This window comes from Malus sylvestris, chromosome 9, assembly GCF_916048215.2.
Source record: "Malus sylvestris chromosome 9, drMalSylv7.2, whole genome shotgun sequence".
In the NCBI taxonomy this organism is placed as follows: Eukaryota; Viridiplantae; Streptophyta; class Magnoliopsida; order Rosales; family Rosaceae; genus Malus; species Malus sylvestris.
The window spans coordinates 11,506,920-11,523,781 of record NC_062268.1 but is presented as its reverse complement, the minus strand read 5'-3'; the positions used below and the strand labels follow the sequence as shown (position 1 = coordinate 11,523,781).

The window sequence follows — 16,862 nt, the reverse complement described above, 5'->3', positions numbered from 1 at the left end:
TACGACTAAAACAGAAGTTGAAAATACCTAAAACATTTACAAGGATAGAAATGATCTCTTCGGTAAAGCTGAAAGAGAGACATGCAAGTTGGCTAGTGCTTAGTGGTTAACTAATTGCTCCCCTGATTGTGTTTGGATAAGGAATTTTTACGCCCTAAAGAGATTGAGACCTTCCATTAAAAAAAAAAAAAAATAATAGAAAAAGAAAAAAAGAGATTGACCAATTTATCAAGAAATAAACCAAAATGTTAAATTGCGAGGCGTGCGGAAAAGATTTGCAAATGACACATTCCAAGTAGGAATTTACACATTACTCTCACACTAGTTTGTAATGCTCATGCGGGCATTCCTAATTCCCCCTATCTAATATTTCGTTGTCCATTCTTGGTCTCAATCCTTGAATCTTGAATCCCTCATCTAAACACAGCCTAAATGAAAGCATGGATTCAGGTTTCAAAAGTTCAAACGATGCCCAAAATGGATAACGTAATTGTGGTAGAAATTATGGATTGATGTTCTCTGTTTTCTAAGGTGTCAAATATTCAATTTCTGAACAAATGAGAAGGAAATTTAGAATATGTTTGGTATTCTACTTGAATTCAACTTTTTAAACTCAAAAACAATTTCCAAGTTTTAGGCTTTACAAACTTGTTTGGTAAGATTATTTTAAAAAACTGAACCCAAAACTAACTAAAAAAATATAGTCTATTATCTAAAGGCACAAAAAGTAAGTTTTTATAGTTTTTAAACTTAAACTCACTTATTTCTTTTATCTCTCCCCTCCTCTCTCACACCAAATCTCTCTCTTTTCTTCTCTCTCCCCCTTATCTTTTTATTTTTATTTTTTTCGTCGCTCTTCCAATCCTCTCTCTTTATTCTCTCGATTCTTTCTCACACTCTTCCTCGTCATCTCACTTCCTTCTATTTCCTCTAATCATCTCTTACTTTATTTCCTCTTCTCTCCTTTTCTCTCTCGATCCCTTTTGTTTGAATCTTTTTGTTCAGTTTAAGTTGTAAGATCCAAAATTTTTAAATCACATACCAACAACTTTTTAAGTCCTAAAAATAATTGATTTCAAGAAAAATTCTTAAAAAAATGTTTTGAGAAATTACAAATTTTTTTAAATAGGATACCAAACAAGCCCTTAGATTTCAAAACCGCCGAGAGGGGCAGTGAAAACTTCTACAACTAAGATGTTATGCTGGAGCAGCAGAAAATGTTGCATGCCAAATAGTAAATAAGAGGTTTTATGTAGTCAATCCAATACAACAGCCGCAGGTAGCTGGCTCTTTCATTCATCCAGACATTTTTTTTCTCTCTCGTTCCGTTTTCTTTTTCTTTTTCTTTTTCTGCACAACAAAAGAACTCACACAAGTATCTCTTGAAACGAACAGGAGAGGTATCATAGGATATAGAGCTGCCTTTCGGCACTATCAGTATATGCATTCAAAGTCTAGTGCAGTTAATTGTAGTAGTAGATACATCATGTATGGTGGAAACCGCCAGCTCCCTTTAGACGTTCTTGTCTGAAGTACAAACCATAGGAGCAACTGTACCTATTTTGCCACAGACTCGGCAGGCCTTTCAGACAAATCTTGCAATCCACAAACCATATTTGCAGGCACTGCTATGTCAATCATTTTTGGGTATGAGAGTTTTAGATCTGTCAAACAACATAAATTTGTCTTAATTCAAACCTAAAACGGTTGGATATGTCGTAAAACAATGAATCGGCACTTTATACGTTTAGATGCGATAAGTTTACTTACTTTCCATGATACTTTTAAATCCCTCCTGCAGAAAAGAACTCAAAAATCAAATTAGTTAGATATATAGGCAAAAAGTGTCGAACATACCCGTATCATCGATGAGAGATAAAAGTGAATTCATGCTGCGGTTATGGTCAAATGCATGCAAAATTCTCTACAGTGGGTACTACTTTATTAGCTAATAATCTCCAGACGACTGCAGAATCTATATCTCATTGCTTTCCCTTAAACTTCAGCAGAATTCTTTTACAACATCCCAGAAATATTAGTGTTAACAATTCGTAGTAAAATTTAAGTGATTGCTTTTAGGCAGAAGCTCCTTCACATTAATATCTGCCCTTGTCAGTACACATCTAGTTTAAATATTTGTTGAACCAGAATATGCAGACATAAAACATTGACGATTAGATTTATTAGAGTAAAAGGAAGTTATTATCTGCTTGTCAACCAGATAGCAGTGGTTACATCTTTCTGAAGAAAATAAAATTTAGTAAATGCAAGGGGTTTGGCGATTTTGACGAAAAACAATTATATACCTCATCTTTTGTGAGCCGAGGATTATAAAGCATCTCCTCCCCCACAGTACTAACCTGCATGTCAAGCAAACCAGTGGCATAAATAGCTGCGTAGATTCAACTTGGTATGGAAGAAATAGACAGTAAATAGTTCCTTACAGTGAATCCCTTGTAATCATGAGCAGGATAGATAAATGTATCCTTTGGCAATGTGAAAATCTGGATATGTAAGCACAAGTGTTAGTGGTTTCTCTGTATATAATGTTATGGATCAAACTCATTTATTTCCCATGGTATTGAAAGTCAAAGTATACTATCTCGTCACGTGCTTGCCTGTGAATGAACTGAGTTGTAGAGTTGATGTGAACTGCCACCCTGCAAGCAGATTAGAGAAATCAAAACAACGAACTAAAACTGCCCTTCACAGTTCCATTTACGAAACAACCCAACTTCAACTACCAAGATGCTGCTAGTTTTTCGTTTTTCCTTTTCATTTTCCTTATAGTTGATAAAGGGCAGCAGAAATTGTCACAGAGAAGTGACATTATAAAGAGTTTGAAAAGTTTAATCTGTACCTGAAAATCGGTTCTCCCACATCCACGTATGAGTAGTGCATCCCCAGTGAAAGCCATCCTCGGTTGGGGTTGATCAGGCCCATCTCCTGTAACATAGGTAAGACAACCTAATGTATGCCCAGGAGTAGCTCGAACCTGAAACAAAAATAAACATATAAATATACATGTCCAAAAGACGCACACACCAAACACAAAATTAAACTTTCTAATTCCAAATCAGACAATACCAGACAAATTTGTTTCAGCAGGTTGTTTCTACGTGCTGATCTGTTTCGTCATTACACCAAATTTGCACGCAGCAGACCACAACATAAAAACTTAAGATACATATCCACACACACATCACTACTAGGCTACTAGCACATGCACATGCACACACACCCAACACAGAGATTCACACATAAAAATAACTTCAATCAGTATATAGCAGACAAATTTTTTATTACAGTAGGTTATTTCTTTTGGTCATTTTTTACATTTCACCATAGAGGGATGCAGTAGCTCACAACCTATACCAGTACATATTAGCCGAGTACAAAAATGAACTTTTAACATTTGTGAAATGCCACCCTACCATACTGCATTGTTTCTTCTATTTTATCAACTACAGGCAATTAATTTGATAAAGCTGATCTTGGTTTTCAAGCCGCTACTAGGTTTGGGTTAAACACTCCAATTCATTCAACCAAGTTTTTGTTGTGCTAGGATAGCACCAATCCCATTGGAACCAACTCAAGCTAACCCACAGGAAATTTATCAAATGAAATGCAAGAACAAAATATTAAAGACACCAAGATTTTAACGAGGTTCCTCAACAGTCAGTGTAACTGGAGTACGTCCTCGGAGCAGTAGGAGCTCACCCAATAATCCACTATCAACCAAATGGGAGTTTACAAAGTGTTGGCAATCTCACAACCCAAATAACCCAATACACCCAATAACTCTCACTCACCAAAGAAACAAATAGAGAGGGAAATATAGTGAATAATTTCCTCTCTATACAAAGCTCAAAGCTAATACACAAATACAACTTTGATTAAGTACCAACAAAGAAAGAAATCACCTTTCTTTCTTCTCTTTCTGCTCTCAGTTTTCTGCTCTCTGCAGCTCTCTTTGCTCTCTCAAAGATGGGCTACTAAAACTGAAAATTAGTGCACTCATCCTCTTCTCTTTTCTTCTCCGAAACCAAACATATTATTGCTTTGAAAAAGCCACAAAACAAGCCATAAAACAAGCCATAAAACAAGGAAACATAATCATGTTGTCCTTTCCTTTTTTTTTCTTTATAATTTTTTATAGCCAAAAGTTGGCCACTTGGCCACATACTCCAACAGTTTTTACCTTCACGTAGCACATTATCATTCAGTCTGTTTAGTCAGTGTTCATCATTCTATTGTGAGTTGTTAGTTGTGACAAAAGTTGATCTTACATCAAATTCTAGCGAATAAGAACTGCACAAGATGGCATAGGTACTCTTATGCAACGATCACTGGGAAGCATATACCACATGTATAATTATTTCTGGGGCTCGCCTAACAAGCATTACAATAACTCCCCACTTAAAATAATTCTCGAGCTCTCATTAATCTAAAAAGAGGGGAATATAATGGTAAGCTTGTTTATACATTTACTCCCCCAGAAACCATCAGAACCTTCCGATTGGCATGTTACATTGTGCAAGAAACTTAAAACATAAATGACAATAAACCCAAGTGTTTGGCATACCTCCAAAAACAGATCTCCAAAATATATTTTATCGCCGGCTTCAATCAAAAGGTCCGCTTTTGATTTGCTCGCCTTGGAAATGACAGATTTCACACCAGGAAGCTTAGTCTGCCACAACAAAATACATGCACATCAATCAAAAGCAAAAAAAAACGCCAGAGATTGGTAATTCATTTGCCATTGAATTCCACCAAAGAATACAACTTTTACACAAACAGCATCTTTCGAAAGGAATTCTTCATTTCATCATTCATGAATAACACAAATGCAGTAACATTAACAAAATAATTAAAAAGATTCGCGAAAAAAGCTCGAAAGTTGGAACCTTGATGAGGCCAGTGCCAGTGACGTGATCAGCATGAACATGAGTGTTCATGGCGTAGATCAACTTCAACCCCAGTTCTTTGACAAGGGAGATATCCCTATCCACCGTCTTGTCCACCGGGTCAATCAGCTGCAAATTCAACCAAATTAAAGACCCAAAATTTGCATCATCATCATCATCGTAATCACAATTAAGACCAAAATTACTACTTGAATAATTAAGATTTAATACAAAAGGGCTGACCAGAGCGGGTTTGTCGGGGTGAGAGACATCGGCGAGCAAGTAAGTGTAGGTGGAGGACTCCTTCTCGAAGAGCTGGCGGAAGAAGAACCAGACGACGCCGTATAAGCCATGGTTCGGTAACGGGAAACGAGCTTGGTGCGGATTACAGGAGGAGGAGGGAGGGATTTGGGAGAAAAGGGATTGAACAAACGGGAAGACGAGGAGGAGGAGGAGGAGCGAGGGAGAGCGACGAATCTGAGGACGCCGATTCGAAGCATTTGTCTTGCTTGAATCGTAGTGGGTGTCAGGGTGTGGTGGACGCAGCGATGAAATCGATTGAGCGATTTGGTGGTTGTGTCTTGTGTGTGTGTTTTTAAGGGGTATTGATTTGATAAGATCAGCGAGAACGGTGATTGGTTTGCGCGCCAATTCGGAAGAGGGGAAGTGGCCAAAGCATTCGACTACAATCATGGAATCACCGAATAATTGCGTCACCTACTTATGTTGGACGCTATTTTATCTGAAGGTTAGTTTGGTATTGCTGATCTTTGAAAAAAACTGATGTGAGAATAGGTGGTTGTGTTGTGAGAATAAGCGACTGTGAAATAAATCAGCAGAGTGTTTGGTAAATTTTTTTGTAAAAGTGCTTTTGGAAAAAAAAGCAGTCTGATAGTGGATCTTTTCATTAAAGGAGCACTGTAGCTCCGTATGCTTTGAAAAAAGTCAGTTTTCCAAAGCTGCAAATAGCAGCTTCAACTTTTTCTTTTGATTTCAGCTTATTCTCACAGCAGCTTCCAAAATAAGTCTTTTTTTTAGTATACCAAACACCTAAAACCCTCACAGCTTTTTTTCATAGATGTTTTTTTTTTAAGCATCTCACTTCCAAACCACCCCTAAAACGCATTACGCCTTAAGGCGCTAGTTGATAATGGAAAACGCTTTTAGAGAAAATATTTTTTTATATTAAAGGCACTTAAAGTGCTTTCTGCAAGAAGTATCGGTTATGTGCTTCTTCTAGGAAGCATTGTAAGTGCTTTTCTAGAATATACTTGCATTTTTACTAATAATTAGTTTCAAAAACATTTTTAACAAAAACGTTTTCAATCATTTTAAAAGTATATCCAAACGAGCTCTTAGCGTTTAGGCAGAGCTTAAGGGATTTTTTTAATTTTAATTAAATTTAAAGAGTTATTATTAGCACTAAAAAAATCTCATTTTTTACTTTTTACAAGTATTTTTCTTTTTAAATGTGAAAATTTAGAACGCAAATCTAGAATTTTGAAGTGCATATACCAATTCCTGATTATTTGTATTAAAAGATTGCAACTTTGTGCCTACATTGTCACACCTCACAACATTCCTTTTTGGGGGCGCCAAACAGGCCCACATAACCCCAAGCCCAAAAATCTCGCCTACAGAAAAGGTTTATCTCCGGCCCAGTTTCCCACCAATAACCCCAAAAGCCCGATTGCGGAACCCCCGAGCTTCTGCAACTCAAGCAAAAATGCTGGTGGTGGTGCCGCTGCTGCTTCCGCCTCCTTGAATGAAGAAGAAAGCTAGCAACTTGCTCAGAACCATCAACACCTTCATCCCCAAGCACCACAAAATCATGGATGATTTACCAGAGCGCTACACTTACAACCCAACTCTCCGCTGGAACGCCGACCTCGAAAGGTACTTCTCCAACGCCTACGGACCCCACCATTTCTCCCGCATCTTCGATGCACTAACGTACCCCTCTCTCTCCCTCCCTCCCTCTCTGTCCCTCCCTCTCTTCAATTTCAATGGTGCATTTCATTTTTCTCATGATTTCTGTTGTTTTTGTTTGTTGGGTTTGATCAGCGGCCGTCTTGCTACTCCTGCATACGCGTGAACACGCTGAAGTCGACGCAGGATGCCGCCATTGAGAAGTTGAGGACGGTTCTGAAAGAAAAAGGAGCTGACATTTCCAAGTGTGAAGTGGAAGGGATGGACTATGTTCTGTTTGTCAAGGGTTCGGGCCCGCACGCCATTGATTATGGCTGTGCTGCAGATAGGAAGCCTCCGAAAGAGGTTCTTGTGAGCCGGAAATGTGCCGAGGCAGTTCTTCGAGTTGCCTTGTTGAAATCGCCCCATTCTTCGTGTTGCCAATGAAGTCGAAACCAACAATCCTAGAGTTGCTTATCTCTCTCTGAGTCCCCCGTTGACGACCACACCACTCCTAACGTTGGCCGGTGCGCTAGAAGCTGGACTCGAAGGGCCTCCTCACAAGAAGCAGAAGCTAGACTCGAATAGTAGAGAGCTGCTGGTGTGGGCTCTAGTTAAGGTGGATCTCAAAGCTCAAAATCTATAGAAGAACGTCAATCAAGAAAAGCAAGTGCTGTCACTCTAGAGAAAAGGAATACAGAAAGCAAAAGTAAGGAGCGGGGAGATCAAGAAAAGCAAAAGATAAGCTCCCTATTAATTCTATCAAGATTCCTTTTGTCTGCCAGGTGGAGAGACATAAAGAAAAGCAAGAAAAACAAGTGGGTGGTGTCAAGGCTGTCCAGGCAGCTGTTACGTTTTACAGGAGAACATGCAGGAAATGGAAAAGAGAAAGCAAAAGTAGAAAGCAAAAGAGAAAGTAAAAGCAAGGAATAAATACCCTACCAGAATGATGTGGTTTACTTTCCTTATTTTTGCATGATGTAATTTATTTTTCGTATCTTTCGGAGATATCTGTATAAACCCCATCAGAGGGTAAAAAAAAAAAAAAAAAAGCCACAAAGACCAAAATAAATGGGCTGGAATGTTGTGTGGAGGGCGAATGTCCATAAGCCTAAAATAGCACCAAACATGTGATCAAAAGTACGCCCAGTACTCCAAAATTATTCGGCAACCTGCCGCTATTACCACCAACCAGGTGATCAAAAGTACGTCCAGTACTCCAAAATTATTCGGCAACCTGCCGTTATTATCACCAACCAGGTGATCAAAAGTACGCCCAGTACTTCAAATTATACATGAGCATTACTCATGTCAATCATACATAAACATTCATGAGCATCACTCATGTCAACATTCATGAGTATCACTCATGTCAATCAACTTCAAAAGCTTCATTTACAAAAGCTCTAGCTTCAAAAACTTCATTTACAAAAGCTTTAGCTTCAAAAACTTCATTTACAGAGCTTTAGCTTCAAAAAGCTTCATTTACAAAAGCTCTAGCTTTAAAAACTTCATTTACAGCTCCAGCTTCAAAGATTCACTTGCAAAGCTTCACCTACAAAACTTCAGTGCAAGGTATACAAATACTGCTTCCGAACAATCGCCACTTCGGCCCATACATGGATTTAATTCGAAGTCTCCAGCCAACAGACTCTATTGACTGAAGACTTGGGGGATTACACTATGTACCAGCGATCCCTTATTCTATAAAAGGGACTTCATCACCTTCATTAGAGAGCATCGCTGCCTATGGAGCAACCGCTTCCTCGCGAGCATCACTCATAACCCATCATTTATGTATTGGGGAGCGAGCCCTTATTCTATAAAAGGGACTCCTTCACCATCATTAGAGAACATCGCTGCCAGCTGAGCAACCGCCTCGCCGCAAGCATCAACTTTTAGCCCATCACTTATGTATTGAGGAGCAAGTCTTTATTCTATAAAAGAGACTCCCTAACCTTCAACGCCACAAGCCGAGCCAACCAAGGCAACATAAGCCACAAGCAGAGCAGCCTCGCAACATGTGCTACTTCTAGTTGAGCATCATTTCACTTTGAGCACCACCTCATATCCAGTATCAGTTCAAGACGACATCTAGTTACTTCAGCCCACAGATGGACTAAATTTCAAGTCTCCAGCCAAAAGACTCTCTTGACTGAAGACTTGGGGGGCCTCCGTATTTAGATCTCGTACAAATACTCGGAAGACTTAAATGTAATTATGTAATAAAGGAAGGGGCAAATATGTAATAAGTGAGAAGCCCTTATTCTATAAAAGGACTCCTCACCCTCACAATTAGAGGAGACCAATTCTTAGGCCTGAGATCCTCACACTCTCTCCCTCACAATCCTCTCAGAAATACAATATCAGTATGGACGTAGCCCAAACCTTGGGGTGAACCACGATACATCTTGTGTTATTTACATTTCTTGTAGATTCACGGTCGGATTTACGTTGTTCCAAGACCTCCAGTTTTGTGCATCAACAAACTCGTTCAGAGGTTTGATCCATCGTCCTCGCTCAATACAATAGGGTTTTTCATAGCCAAGTTCTCTGTTGGATCAAATGAAGCTGACTTACAAAACTCTGCATCTTGACAAGATCAGAACTTCAGCGTTTGCATACCACAAATAGTCTTAACACGAACTCAGAGTCCACCTTGCATACAAATACTGCAAGTAGGCTAACTCAAATTCAGAATTCACCTGATAGATTTGTTTCCAGCCAGAATATTCAAGCGGGGTCATGATTAACAACTTCTATATTTTCATACACTAGAGAAGAAGACCGATGAATCACAACTATACCTTCTATACGTTTTTGTATTCGAGAAGCAGTTCCTGTTGCACATTGTAATCTTCTGTTAAAAAAACTTGGTTTGTGTGAAAATCTTGCTCATATTTCCTTTTGGTTATCTTTCAAATCCAAGTTGGTGTTAGTTATGTACCAAATTTGCTGATAAAAGTAAGTCCTTTTGTTTTCAAGTGTGGTCGTAGTGCCGTACGGTGCAAGGCACAGCCCTTGGAAACTTAGCTTAAGTATGCACCTCAAGCTATCATGAGAATAATGTTTTGTGCCCACAAATTGTGGTGGTTTTTTTTTCTTTTGTTCAACTTTTTTGGGCTAACTCTTAGGTTAAAAAACCTCCAACCATTTGATTGACCTATTTAACTAATCCACTTAATACTGTTAGGTTTAGTTTATCATTTACAACGCGTATACATTGGCAAATCTAGTTGCAACTACATGCCCCTGTGCTTTAAATGTTCGTTTTTCACCCCATGAAAAAAACTTTGGTACGAGGTTCCACATAAATATTGACGAAAATTTACATTTCAGTATCATTGATGGTTGCCACTTAGTACTACAGTCTAGTGATATTCTTTTTCACTTGTAAGTGAGAGGTCTTAAGTTCGATACTTGCTAAAGGCGAATTTGAACCACATTATTTCTAGCCCATTATGAGGCTTAGCTCACTTCCCCCCACCCCTTTAGAGTAGATAATATCGTTATTAAAAAAATATATATATCATTGATAGTTCATGAAAATGATGAAAATGTGCACGAAATCTTGGAAATTTATCGTGAAACTTTAGAAAATAACCCAGGAATGCATATATAATACAAGTAAACATCATAAAATACCACATATATCATAAGTCGGGGATGCAATAGGCATGTAATGACAAATAATAAACAAAATTTTAACGAGGATGAAAAACCACAGTTTTCAGAACTGAAAATAAAAAACTAAAGTAATAAATTGAAAACCACTTTATTGAATATTTAAAGTTTGACTTTGAGGTTTAAGACTGCCCATAAAGCATAACTTGATTGCTAATTTCTTCACGAGAATGCACTCCTCATTGAATTTGAGTAAATAAGACATGCTCCTTCACCCCATCAAATGTATTCTTGCACACAAAATCCATACGTATCTATTGACTCCATTTGGGTTGTTACTTGTTACCGTGTTCGGTTTCTAAACTGGTGTAGTCGAAACTAACAGCTATGTAATCTTCATTAGATGGATTCCCTGAATTTATACTCATAATTTTGATATGATAACCAAAATTAACTTCATTAAGTTTCGAATTTTGGTGCTTGCAAGTTTACGAATCAGATGACAGCATGGCAAATAAGCACAAATATCATCTCAAAAATATTGAATCGATTCTAAAAATCTTACTAACTAAATTGAAACAACTTCTACATGACATGACATCTAGTCGGATCAAAAGTAACCCTACATGTCAATTATCAATGACATCCAGACGAATTTAAACAAGTAATAACCCATTAAGCGCTATAGAAAATCATTGGAACATCACACAAACCCTAATAGCATGACATCTACAAATATGAATTCATGGTATCGATGACAAGAAGCTAAAACCCAAGTTAAGTATGACATCTACTCTAACTTGCATCAAATCAACTTAATTAAAGCCTAATGATGATCAAGCATCTGAATAAAAATCAAGCGTATTACGAATAACAAAAAATACTCAATACAGGTGAAAAGCTTGATAATAACAATGCCATGAAGTATTCATCATTAGCCGATATCGTAACTCTAGAAAGAAAAAAAAAAAACTCTAAAGTAGCTCTTAGCCGTAGCCTTCTTTTCCAATATGATGCGTTTGATGGTTAAATAATCAAATAAGGAGCAATAATCTTCTTGTATAACTGGCGACACTACGGTTGAAAAGGCCAAGTAAATGACCATTAATATCCTAACTGACTTTCAAGTTCTTATTAAAGAAAAGAAAAGTAAATAGAAATGATAAAAACTATTAATTAAGTATCTCATAAAATCAATTGACGACATGAAATATTTGATCTTTAAAAGTTGTAGTCTCATCTTCCCATTGTAATGCATATGCCTTAGCATAATTAATCAGGGCTTAGCTTAATTAATTAGACTTTTGCACCATTAAAATTACTCTATAGACACTCGAAAAGCTCTTTTTTCACTCTTTTTTTTTTTGCTTAATTCCGTTACTGAATACCTAGAAATTATTATGAGGTAATGGATTTGTAAGGAATTTTTATTATTCTCATTCTTGTGTCACTAACAATCAAGGATTTGAAAGAACAAGTATGATTCTCATTCACGCGTTTACCAGCTAACAACCAAAGAATAGAAAAAAAATAAATGCTGATGAGCATCTCATACCTATACCTGAAAAGTGAAGGTATGAGACCATGGGGGAGGGGTTGTTCATCCCTATACAGAATCCTTCATATCTCTATTCTTTTATATTTCCATTATTTTTTATGACAAGTAAACATACCCTAAATGGATGGAAAAAAAACATACCGTAAATGGAAACAATACACTGGGTCTATACTTAATTATTCATTTTAAAGATGGCAGTAAGTTAATATTCTAATAACTGGTGACATGCATGCATATATTAGCGAGGAATGGCATACATGGGCGGTTAATTAATTTGGTCCATAAATCAATTCTTTTACATTTCTAGCTAATTATCCCCCCTACATTCATATATACTTGTATATAATTATTCAATTATCTTCCCACAAACAATTGTAAGTTATTTCCTTGTAGGAGCCTCCAAAACCCCTGTGCTGCAATTGTGCATAATCTCCAATACTAGAACCAAAATCAACCATCCCCACCATGTCATCATCTCTGAACCAAGCTCCCATTTCATATAATGGGTCAGTCTCCACCATATCTATATCTTCCCACTTTGAGTCGGGGAAGCAGATTTCAATTCCATCATGCTCCAATGAAACCTGCCCATCTGTCGTCATATTATTGGCCTCATCAGCACCCACTGGTGATTGCACTACAAACCCTAGTTTCTCGTTATTCTTCTTATTCTCCTCCTCCTCCTCCAACTCTTCAAGCAAATCCCGGAGAAGGGCTCCATCAACTTCTGTGACCTCAAAATCTTCGAACTCATCTGTCCCAAGAACAAACTGCATGCTTTCTGAAATATTATCGGAGGCCATATATATGTATAATATACAAATGGAGCTCAAAAGGTGCACAAAGTGAAGAACAAAATAAAAAAGCAAGAGCAGATGAGCTTTAAAAACTTGGTGCAACTTAGAATACAATATAATTGATATATATAGTGATAAGGGTAGGCTCCCAGTCGGCACATAGTTTTGCCATATCACGGGGCATAGATCATTGGCATATCATGGGCCATGATCTTGAAAATAACATGTACCTAATATTGCTAGAATTGGTGCAAACACATATGAGGACCTATAAAGGCTAAAGGCTGAAAAAGGCTAAACAATAACTAGGGTTTTGAAAAAAATCTACAAGACGACGTATATATGGCTCCTAATTAGACATATAGATTGCACAAGAAACCGTATCTTTAGATGAAAACCAATCGTGTAAGCCTAAAAGGAAAATAAAGCTACAACTTTATTGGTTTGGAGACCTCATGCACTTTTACCAAATTCAGATTAAGCAAAGAGTTTGCTTTTTTGGTCTCACTGAAATCTTGCTCATTTGCAGATGGAAAAGCGCATGGACAGAAGGGGGCCGGGAGAGGATAAGCAGCATGTTCAATGCAGTGTACGTATATCGGTCGTTTTCTATGTGTTTGGTGCATGTGAATTTTGCACATGTTTACATAGTGTTTTTAGGTCTCTTTTTGGTGTCATTTTAGGCTTTTGATTAATTATCACGAGAGTGCATGTACATGTTGCCTGTTAGTCCTGCATTTGTATAATCTTTCAAGTTTCAATTTATTTGTATTTTTACTTTTTGATTAACTTGTTTGTTCAAAAACAAAAAATAAAAAAAATTGGATAGCACACTAATTATAAGTGAACTACAGGGTAAAAACAAGGGAAACTTTTTGAAATGTCATATGAACTTGTACGCATTTTTTAATTTGTCATATAAACTAAATTTAAGCAATTTGCCATATCAACTTTTCGAAATAATTAATTTGTCATCTCTCCCTAACTCTATTAAGTTTTATATCAAATGTTTAGGGCTATTTCGGTGATTCTAATACCTTACTTCCCTTTTATTAAGTTGCATTCGACAAAAAACCCTAGGGTTTCTAAAGCAACAAAACAGGCTACTGATACATGTACATGTTCTTAGAGTTTTAGTCAAAAAAGAGGAACAACGGCTATTAAGTGTTTCGAATTGAAGATGGCTCAAGAATAGTAAAAATTTAAGTGTTTGTACTAAAGAAAAGTAAAAAACTTGTGAAAAGATGTTAAAATGACCTAAATAACCTTGAACACAAGTCTCGCACATGACTTATATAGTTATATTAGATGGAAAACTTAACATAGTTAGAGTGAGACGACAAATTAATGATTTTGTAAAGTTGGTATGACAAATTGCTTAAAATTTTAGTTTATATGACAAGTTGAAAAATATGAACAAGTTCATATGATATTTCAAAAAACTTTCGTAAAAACAATGATTCAAATTCAATAATTTACCCTTTATTCTAAGACTGATGTTATTGGTTGATAGAGATTTTTACCACTTGCAAAAGTAGGGATAAAAGGTATTTATATATAGGCTTATAGGGACCAGTATTTATATATAGGCTAAAAGGTAGGGTTTCCATCCATAAAGGAAACCTAAACTTACTTTCTTAGCCTCTAAGTTAAGTATCATAATTATAGTCAATTAAGGATTCCATCAATCCTATTTCCAACATAAGACACATGATATAGGATTAATATCTTTAAGAGATCGAATCACAATCAACATTATTTCTCCAATATTACATTCCTATTACATGTAGTAGACCACTTAAAGGTTGATTTATATTGGATAAATCTAACAACAAAAGGAATTTATTAAAAATATGGATAGAAAACACCCTGAAAATAAACTTGAATCTTCAAAACCTAGCAAAGTATTGATGCGTGCGTTCCCCTCCCCTCAATCTAATGGCTAAAAAGCCTTATTTATACTAATACAAAATAAAACCCTACCTTGAAAAGGTCTTAGAATAAAACTAGGAAACATAATTAAATGATAAAATAGAAAATAAAAGGTTTCCTATTTGAACTAGAATTCGGAGTTCTCAGAAAATTAGTCTTTTGACAGACCAAATCAACTCTGATTTGGTCCCAAAAGGTCTCTTTTGAAAGCTGAAGTCGTCCCCTACAAATCTTCCTCAAAATATGCCATCTTTACCTCCAAAATACCCAAAACGTCAAGAAACGTCATTCTGTAAAAGCTGCGCACTGGGCCTTAATTTCATCGCCAGGGTCAAACGGCTTAGTAGAAAAATCTGGAATTTTGACACAATCATCTTGAAAGACTCACGAACATCCTCCATTTGGAATCACTATAAGATTCATCCGTTTGATCACTTTTTGCTCCAGATGAAGTTGAATGTCTTACATTGAAAATATATAATAAAATATCAAAATTCTACCAAAATAACCAATAAATTAATACTAAAATTAGGGTAAAATACATGGTATAATATTGACTCATCATTGGCACTCGAAAAATCTCATTGTGCACTCTAAGTTTTTTTATATTTAGAAAGAAAAATACACTTACGAGGAGTTTACAATAAGATTTTTGAAGTGCTAATAAGAGCACCCTATTCTAAATTTTTTTTTTCATTCCATTTTATTATGAAATGAATTTTTGTATCAATAGGTTTATGTCTTTCCTGATTCGGTGTAGTTTTGTTTTTTTTATTTATAAAAATTCTCCTCATGTGGCGTGATTTAAAAAAAACAATATTAATTAAAAATACGTACTCTTTTTACAGAAGATTTATTTTATAATTTTTTTAATAAACGATAATATATATCTATACTACGGTGGTAGAGGAGCGGGCTAAGCCTTACAATGAGCTTGCCATAATGATGTGGTTCAAATTTGGCTTTGGCGATAATCGAATATGAGACATCTTACTTATAAGTGAAGAAGAATACTACTAGACCATAACTAAGTGACTTATTTTATTAATTTGGATGTAAAGTTTAATTATGAGTATAAACACGAATGAGTAACATAAGAAATACGACCAATATATACATTTTTTTCCAAGAAAAAAAAGTTAAAGAAAACATTTATCTCTTTGAAAGATGTTAGTTCAAGGATATTATTTTGTCTAATCAAAATGTCTCAATACATACACATCCTTATTTGGATATATACTGTACTAATATACTATAAAGTATTACATACTGATATTTTTACAGCAAAGGTGGGGATTCATACTTTGATGTGGAGGTTGCATAAGTTTAAGAGAACATTTGCTTTTCTCAAGCATGGCAAACAAATAGGCATCTACCACATTCAGTAATATTTCCACCAAAAGATAGGTATGGCATTTGATTGATTGCCAAACTAACGAGATCTGGAACACACTGTACATCTGTCTTGTTTTTTTTATAAATGAATTTGTTATCTCTTATAGAAAGATTGTTGTAAATAGTGGGTATGTTTGCCCACATGTGTATAGTAAAATATCACATGTGTATAGTAAAGTATCACATGTGTATAGTATAAACTCACAAGCTAAATAGTAATTCTTTTGTAATTTTCCATTGAAGTGGCTCTATAAATAGAGCACTTAGATTGTTCAAATGAAGAGAAAACAATAAGAAGAGAAAAGGAAGAGAAAAACATCTAATAGCAATAATATACATTACTTCCTCTGCAACAACTTGTGTTGGTATAATACTCTGCAACTGCTTCGTTCCTGTCCCGAGTAAAGGTTAACTCTCTAAATTTTGCCTATTTATAACACGTTATCAGCACAACTCTCTAATAATTTCTCATTTCCCTTCACCGAAAAAAAAAAAGTTTCCTCCAAGGTTTTTACTGTTCTTTTTCTTCCTCTGCCTCAATTGCTGGGTATACCGTCGTGAAGAACTGTTTGCACCATGTTTACTTCTAGTTCTCCAACTAACAGTCACTTATATCTTTGATTTCTTGTTTGGTGTAGATATTGACTACTAACCCACTGATTATTTATGCAATCCAAGATTGTGCGGTTCTATCACCTATCTTGGATTGCAGATCTAATTTTACTGCAAATTTTAAGT

General features: G+C 36.1%; 1 long non-coding RNA gene and 1 pseudogene across 1 annotated transcript; one reads left to right on the top strand and one right to left on the bottom strand.

The window, feature by feature from the left end:
- Positions 1 to 1,220: 1,220 nt before the first annotated feature.
- Positions 1,221 to 5,554, bottom strand: LOC126583421 (persulfide dioxygenase ETHE1 homolog, mitochondrial-like; annotated as a pseudogene).
- An 868-nt stretch (positions 5,555 to 6,422) lies between these two features.
- On the top strand, positions 6,423 to 7,911 carry LOC126582855 (uncharacterized). Its single transcript, XR_007609604.1, has 2 exons — positions 6,423 to 6,806; positions 6,975 to 7,911. It is a non-coding gene; the product is annotated as an uncharacterized LOC126582855 (long non-coding RNA).
- Positions 7,912 to 16,862: the final 8,951 nt, after the last annotated feature.